Source organism: Camponotus floridanus, unplaced genomic scaffold, assembly GCF_003227725.1.
Source record: "Camponotus floridanus strain SB8 unplaced genomic scaffold, Cflo_v7.5 scaffold272, whole genome shotgun sequence".
Lineage (NCBI taxonomy): Eukaryota > Metazoa > Arthropoda > Insecta > Hymenoptera > Formicidae > Camponotus > Camponotus floridanus.
Genome location: NW_020229406.1, coordinates 1 through 9,479, shown reverse-complemented (window position 1 = coordinate 9,479; position 9,479 = coordinate 1). Strand labels below are relative to the sequence as shown.

The 9,479-nt window shown below is 31.0% G+C and overlaps 1 pseudogene; it reads right to left on the bottom strand.

Annotated features, from left to right (window-relative positions):
* On the bottom strand, positions 1–8,033 carry LOC112638250 (annotated as a pseudogene).
* Positions 8,034–9,479: the final 1,446 nt, after the last annotated feature.

Below are 9,479 nucleotides of genomic sequence, written 5' to 3'. Positions count from 1 at the left end.
CTTTCTATCTACACCTTCATGAAGAAGAAATGACACAAGTCCAAATGCATCTGGCGCCTATAAAAAATAATTTAATGTTCAACGATAAAAAAAATTGATAAGCTAATTATATTAACTTACATATTTTATAAGCGCTTGTTAATTCATTTCTGAAACATTGTATATAACCTTCTTACTTTGTGTAACATTATTGCGAAGAAAAACTAAGACACTTCGAGCATCAGCTTGAGATGTAGTAGCAGCAGCTCCCAATGCAACACCGCCAATCAACCAGCAGCATCTACTATAAGACCTAAAGTTGCTGTAATACTTTTCTTGTCTTCCTCCACTTTTTCTGGCTGAACATTGATCAATTAAAAGCATAAACCAAGTACTAAACTAATTCCAATTAAAGTATGTAAATTGCCTGTAAAAAAAGAAAAAAGAACAGGAATACTATTAATTAGATGTTAATTTCATGAAATATGGCAATAAGTAAACATGCAATTGCATACTATATGAACCTTTTCCAGTTTAGTAATACCATCCACAGTAAATAATGCTCTTACACCCTCAGGTATAGTCAGGTATAATCGCTAGCGCAGTACCAACAAGGAGTCCTGCTCCTAATATTGAAACTAATTGTAACTTGTCCTATGGAAAACATATTGCACGTAAATTACAAGATACAATGAATTCTGATATACACCTATTATATACATACATAATTTTATATTACATAAAATATTCTTCTTCACTTCTGTATCTTACTTCTTCTGATAAATTTATTTAACTTAATGGCAGTGATCCAGCTCCAAGACAAGATCCAACAAACATAACAAGAGAAAGCATCCATAGCATTGCTCTCTCCTCCATTTTTATTTAATTATTTAATACTGATGGCAATTTATCTTTAATTTTTAACATTATTATATACATCAATATATATAATATACATCTTAGACATTATGACATTAGGTATTTGACTAGCAATATTAAATTATAAATTTGCAATTATATATATTGATCTATGATGTCAATGTAATAATTTTTTCGACAGATCAAAATATAAGTAAGATATTCGATGATTTATATACAATAATCATTGAATCGATTAATTTAACCACAAAGGTCGACAAGATCGACAGCACCAGGTATCTTCGGACCAGGTGATTCCTACATCTAGGAGCATAGACGTATGTTACATATACAGATAGAGCGTTATATTTATTACATAAAAGGACCGTCTACAATGGAGGAATAAAGGTGCAATTTCATTGTCGCTAAAAGGTAGAGTCAACCATTGGTTGAACAAAGTAAGTAGTTGCTTCATTGTTCAACCAATGGCTGACGCTACGCATTTTAGCGCCAACGAAATTTAAACCTTTAAACCTTTAAATTTGCAATTTCGCGCATGTTCGGCAGTCCTCGCGCCTGTTTGGGAGCTTTCACGCATGAGCGGCAGTTCTCGCGCCTGATTGGACGTCTTCGCGCGTCCGCGGCAGGCCTCGCGCCTGATTGGGAGTCTTGGCGGCGCGCGCGGCAGTTCTCGCGCCTGATTGGACGTCTTCGCGCACGCACGGCAGTCATCGCTCCTGATTGGGAGTCTTCGCGCGTCCGCGTCCGTTCTCGCGCCTGATTGGCGCGTGCAGTCTTGCGCGGCAGTTCTGAATATCCTAAATATGTATACAAGTGTTATTTGTACATATCGATAGGAAATATATACACAAACAACATTCATTCTTTAAAAAAATATCTAAAATTAGTACCCGCATTTTCTATTGTTTCTCTATAATATATATTGATTAATCTATCTTGTGCACTGTATGTTATTTCATTACAATCGGTGTCTGTTAAGGAAAAATTACGGAGTAATTTAATAACAGAAATATTGGGCAAATAAATAATATATAAATGATTTTACTCGTTAAATAATTAGTACAATTGCTTCTAATGCATCTGTTCTAAATCGTAAAGCATTTTTTTCAAACTTGCACCATTATATGCTTTGCATACATATATATAAACAATTGTATATTGCAGAGATTGCGTTTCGACAGTTTGGATATCTGCAAGCATACTGTAGCAAGAAGAGTAATTTTATGCAACTTCATTATATAAACTTTACATCAAATTTGTTTCTATAAATATAAAACAAAATACTAACACATTTATTTAAGTATTTGCTCTAAATTATGTCATTCTGTAGAGCAAGTATCATAAATGTTTAGATATATCAGTATATGGTTACGCTTTTGTGCATCAGCAGGAACATTTTTTCCTTTCAGATAATAAATGTTTCTATTAAACAATACGCATATGTATACAGCAAAAGAAACAAGTATAGTGCGCATATGGGTGTAACTGTATGTGTACACATCTTGCGATACATTCCATATACTCTTTAACAAAATTAAAATATTAATTTGTATAATAGGAAGAAAAATATGTAGGCAAGATAATGAAATCTTTATGTAACGTAATGTAACAATATTATAATATTAATTAATAAGTAATCTTGAAAAATGTACTGTAAAACGATTATTTTGAAGAGTTTTTAAAACAAGTAGGTTCTCCAATCAGTTTCAATCTATTCTAGTTAAAAATATCAGCAGATCATCTATTTCAATGATTTTAGATATATTATAGAAAGGAAAATACTGAATAGCCTTTAATAAACATTAAATATTATTTATTTTTAATTTCGAAATTGTCAGTAGATATATATATAGAGAATTAAAGTCCTTTAATAGAAAGTCGCTCTAAATTGTTGGATGTTTTATGATACAAAGTAAGGTCCAAGATTTTCAGCTTAAAAATAAATTCAAAATTATATTCATACTACTTGATGCAAGTTTTATTTGTATTATTACCAAAATTGCAAATATTTAAATTAAATTTAGATGAGATTATGAGCAATATGACCATACATATTAATTTTACGTTAATATTAGTATTCTCATATTCTGTACTCATTTAAACAAATTTATTTTAATAAAAACTTTAATTTATTTGTTATTAATTAATTATAATTATTATTTATTTGAAATAAATTGGAAATCTTAAAGTTTTCTTCTTTTTAAGTGACAGGAAAAGGATGTAATTCGTAAAAGTGCCCTCATCCAAATATAAGATTTACTATACTAATGTAATATTTCCATACAATATTGTTACATAAACTTTGTGTAGAAATATCTTTAGAATATATATAAAGAGTTATTATGGCAAACATAGCTTACATTACTCACTCACATTACTTTTCCAATTCCAAAATATGTCACAAGTGCAAGACACGGTGCCGCAAGAGAGAAAATTAATAAGTGTCTGCTTATTTTCTTACTTTCTATCTACACCTTCATGAAGAAGAAATTGACACAAGTCCAAATGCATCTGGCGCCTATAAAATATAATTTAATGTTCAGCGATAAAAAAAATTGATAAGCTAATTATATTAACTTACATATTTTATAAGCGCTTGTTAATTCATTTCTGAAACATTGTATATAACCTTCTTACCTTGTGTAACATTATTGCGAAGAAAAACTAAGACACTTCGACATCAGCTTGAGATGTAGTAGCAGCAGCTCCCAATGCAACACCGCCAATCAACTAGCAGCATCTACTATAAGACCTAAAGTTGCTGTAATACTTTTCTTGTCTTCCTCCACTTTTTCTGGCTGAACATTGATCAATTAAAAGCATAAACCAAGTACTAAACTAATTCCAAGTTAAAGTATGTAAATTGCCTGTAAAAAAAGAAAAAAGAACAGGAATACTATTAATCAGATGTTAATTTCATGAAATATGGTAATCAGTAAACATGCAATTGCACTATACTACTATATGAACCTTTTTCATTAGTAATACCATCCACAGTAAATAATGCTCTTACACCCTCAGGTACAGTCAGGTATAATCGCTAGCGCAGTAACCAACAAGGAGTCCTGCTCCTAATATTGAAACTAATTGTAACTTGTCCTATGGAAAACATATTGCACGTAAATTACAAGATACAATGAATTCTGATATACACCTATTATATACATACATAATTGTATATTACATAAAATATTCTTCTTCACTTCTATATCTTACTTCTTCTGATAAATTTATTTAACTTAATGGCAGTGATCCAGCTCCAAGACAAGATCCAACAAACATAACAAGAGAAAGCATCCATAGCATTGCTCTCTCCTCCATTTTTATTTAATTATTTAATACTGATGGCAATTTATTTTTAATTTTTAACATTATCATATACATCAATATATATAATATACATTCTTAGACATTATGACATTAGGCATTTGACTAGCAATATTAAATTATAAATTTGCAATTATATATATTGATCTATAATGTCAATGTAATAATTTTTTCGACAGATCAAAATATAAGTAAGATATTCGATGATTTATATACAATAATCATTGAATCGATTAATTAAACCACAAACGTCGACAAGATCGACAGTACTTCAGACCAGGTAATTCCTACATCTCGGAGCATAGACGTATTACGTATACAGATGGAGCATTATATTTATTACATAAAAGGACCGTCTGGAGGACAATGGAGGAATAAAGGAAGATAATTTCATTGTCGCTAAAAGGCAGCGTCAACCATTGGTTGAACAAAGAAGTAAGTAGTTGCTTCATTGTTCAACCAATGGCTGACGCTACATTTTAGCGCCAACGAAATTTTAAACCTTTAAACCTTCAAATTTGCAATTTCGCGCATGTTCGGCAGTCCTCGCGCCTGATTGGAGTCTTGGCGGCGTGCGCGGCAGTCCTCGCTCCTGATTGGCAGTCTTCGCGCGTCCGCGGCAGTCCTCGCGCCTGATTGGGAGTCTTGGCGGCGTGCGCGGCAGTTCTCGCGCCTGATTGGACGTCTTCGCGCACGCACGGCAGTCCTCGCTCCTGATTGGGAGTCTTCGCGCGTCCGCGTCCGTTCTCGCGCCTGATTGGCGCGTGCAGTCTTGCGCGGCAGTCCTGAATGTCCTAAATATATATACAAGTTTTATTTGTACATATCGATAGGAAATATATACACAAACAACATTCATCCTTTAAAAAAATATCTAAAATTAGTACCCGGATTTTCTATTGTTTCTCTATAATATATATTGATTAACTATCTTGTGCACTGTATGTTATTTCATTACAATAGGTGTCTGTTAAGGAAAAATTACGTAATTTAATAACAGAAATATTGGGCAAATAAATAATATATAAATGAATTTTATTCGTTAAATGCTTAGTACAATTGCTTCTAATGTATCTGTTCTAAATCGTAAAGCATTTTTTTCCCAACTTGCACCATTATATGCATTTTGCATACATATATGCATACAACAATTGTATATTGCAGAGATTGCGTTTCGACAGTTTGGATATCTGCAAGCATACTGTAGCAAGCAGAGTAATTTTATGCAACTTCAATTATATAAACTTTACATCAAATTTGTTTCTATAATATAAAACAAAATACTAACACACTTTATTTAAGTATTTTCCTTTATCTAAATTATGTCATTCTGTAGGGCAAGTATCATAAGTGTTTAGATATATCAGTATATGACGTTACGCTTTTGTGCATCAGCAGGAACATTTTTTCCTTTCAGATAATAAATGTTTCTATTAAACAATACGCATATGTATACAGCAAAAGAAACAAGTATAGTGCGCATATGGGTGTAACTGTATGTGTACACATCTTGCGATACATTCCATATACTCTTTAACAAAATTAAAATATTAATTTGTATAATAGGAAGAAAAAATATGTAGGCAAGATAATGAAATCTTTATCTAACGTAATGTAACAATATTATAATATTAATTAATAAGTAATCTTGAAAAATGTACTGTAAAACGATTATTTTGAAGAGTTTTTAAAACAAGTAGGTTCTCCAATCAGTTTCAATCTATTTTAGTTAAAAATATCAGCAGATCATCTATTTCAATGATTTTAGATATATTATAGAAAGGAAAATACTGAATAGCCTTTAATAAACATTAAATATTATTTATTTTTAATTTCGAAATTGTCAGTAGATATATATATATATAGAGAATTAAAGTCCTTTAATAGAAAGTCCCTCTAAATTGTTGGATGTTTTAGATACAAAGTAAGGTCCAAGATTTTTAGCTTAAAAATAAATTCAAAATTATATTCATATTACTTGATACAAGTTTCATTTGTATTATTACCAAAATTGCAAATATTTAAATTAAATTTAGATGAGATTATGAGCAATATGACCATACATATTAATTTTACGTTAATATTAGTATTCTCATGTATTCTGTACTCATTTAAACAAATTTATTTTAATAAAAACTTTAATTTATTTGTTATTAATTAATTATAATTATTATTTATTTGAAATAAATTGGAAGTTCTTAAAGTTTTCTTCTTTTTAAGTGACAGGAAAAGGATGTAATTCGTAAAAGTGCCCTCATCCAAATATAAGATTTACTATACTAATGTAATATTTCCATAGAATATTGTTACATAAACTTTGTGTAGAAATATCTTTAGAATATATATAAAGAGTTATTATGGCAAACATAGCTTACATTACTCACTCACATTACTTTTCCAATTCCAAAATATGTCACAAGTGCAAGACACGGTGCCGCAAGAGAGAAAATTAATAAGTGTCTGCTTATTTTCTTACTTTCTATCTACACCTTCATGAAGAAGAAATTGACACAAGTCCAAATGCATCTGGCGCCTATAAAATATAATTTAATGTTCAGCGATAAAAAAAATTGATAAGCTAATTATATTAACTTACATATTTTATAAGCGCTTGTTAATTCATTTCTGAAACATTGTATATAACCTTCTTACCTTGTGTAACATTATTGCGAAGAAAAACTAAGACACTTCGACATCAGCTTGAGATGTAGTAGCAGCAGCTCCCAATGCAACACCGCCAATCAACTAGCAGCATCTACTATAAGACCTAAAGTTGCTGTAATACTTTTCTTGTCTTCCTCCACTTTTTCTGGCTGAACATTGATCAATTAAAAGCATAAACCAAGTACTAAACTAATTCCAAGTTAAAGTATGTAAATTGCCTGTAAAAAAAGAAAAAAGAACAGGAATACCATTAATCAGATGTTAATTTCATGAAATATATGGTAATCAGTAAACATGCAATTGCACTATACTACTATATGAACCTTTTTCATTAGTAATACCATCCACAGTAAATAATGCTCTTACACCCTCAGGTACAGTCAGGTATAATCGCTAGCGCAGTAACCAACAAGGAGTCCTGCTCCTAATATTGAAACTAATTGTAACTTGTCCTATGGAAAACATATTGCACGTAAATTACAAGATACAATGAATTCTGATATACACCTGTTATATACATACATAATTTTATATTACATAAAATATTCTTCTTCACTTCTATATCTTACTTCTTCTGATAAATTTATTTAACTTAATGGCAGTGATCCAGCTCCAAGACAAGATCCAACAAACATAACAAGAGAAAGCATCCATAGCATTGCTCTCTCCTCCATTTTTATTTAATTATTTAATACTGATGGCAATTTATTTTTAATTTTTAACATTATCATATACATCAATATATATAATATACATTCTTAGACATTATGACATTAGGCATTTGACTAGCAATATTAAATTATAAATTTGCAATTATATATATTGATCTATAATGTCAATGTAATAATTTTTTCGACAGATCAAAATATAAGTAAGATATTCGATGATTTATATACAATAATCATTGAATCGATTAATTAAACCACAAACGTCGACAAGATCGACAGTACTTCAGACCAGGTAATTCCTACATCTCGGAGCATAGACGTATTACGTATACAGATGGAGCATTATATTTATTACATAAAAGGACCGTCTGGAGGACAATGGAGGAATAAAGGAAGATAATTTCATTGTCGCTAAAAGGCAGCGTCAACCATTGGTTGAACAAAGAAGTAAGTAGTTGCTTCATTGTTCAACCAATGGCTGACGCTACATTTTAGCGCCAACGAAATTTTAAACCTTTAAACCTTCAAATTTGCAATTTCGCGCATGTTCGGCAGTCCTCGCGCCTGATTGGGAGTCTTGGCGGCGTGCGCGGCAGTCCTCGCTCCTGATTGGCAGTCTTCGCGCGTCCGCGGCAGTCCTCGCGCCTGATTGGGAGTCTTGGCGGCGTGCGCGGCAGTTCTCGCGCCTGATTGGACGTCTTCGCGCACGCACGGCAGTCCTCGCTCCTGATTGGGAGTCTTCGCGCGTCCGCGTCCGTTCTCGCGCCTGATTGGCGCGTGCAGTCTTGCGCGGCAGTCCTGAATGTCCTAAATATATATACAAGTTTTATTTGTACATATCGATAGGAAATATATACACAAACAACATTCATCCTTTAAAAAAATATCTAAAATTAGTACCCGGATTTTCTATTGTTTCTCTATAATATATATTGATTAACTATCTTGTGCACTGTATGTTATTTCATTACAATAGGTGTCTGTTAAGGAAAAATTACGTAATTTAATAACAGAAATATTGGGCAAATAAATAATATATAAATGAATTTTATTCGTTAAATGCTTAGTACAATTGCTTCTAATGTATCTGTTCTAAATCGTAAAGCATTTTTTTCCCAACTTGCACCATTATATGTTTTGCATACATATATGCATACAACAATTGTATATTGCAGAGATTGCGTTTCGACAGTTTGGATATCTGCAAGCATACTGTAGCAAGCAGAGTAATTTTATGCAACTTCAATTATATAAACTTTACATCAAATTTGTTTCTATAATATAAAACAAAATACTAACACACTTTATTTAAGTATTTTCCTTTATCTAAATTATGTCATTCTGTAGGGCAAGTATCATAAGTGTTTAGATATATCAGTATATGACGTTACGCTTTTGTGCATCAGCAGGAACATTTTTTCCTTTCAGATAATAAATGTTTCTATTAAACAATACGCATATGTATACAGCAAAAGAAACAAGTATAGTGCGCATATGGGTGTAACTGTATGTGTACACATCTTGCGATACATTCCATATACTCTTTAACAAAATTAAAATATTAATTTGTATAATAGGAAGAAAAAATATGTAGGCAAGATAATGAAATCTTTATCTAACGTAATGTAACAATATTATAATATTAATTAATAAGTAATCTTGAAAAATGTACTGTAAAACGATTATTTTGAAGAGTTTTTAAAACAAGTAGGTTCTCCAATCAGTTTCAATCTATTTTAGTTAAAAATATCAGCAGATCATCTATTTCAATGATTTTAGATATATTATAGAAAGGAAAATACTGAATAGCCTTTAATAAACATTAAATATTATTTATTTTTAATTTCGAAATTGTCAGTAGATATATAATATTATAGAGAATTAAAGTCCTTTAATAGAAAGTCCCTCTAAATTGTTTGGATGTTTTAAGATAACAAAGTAAAGGTCCAAGATTTTTAGCTT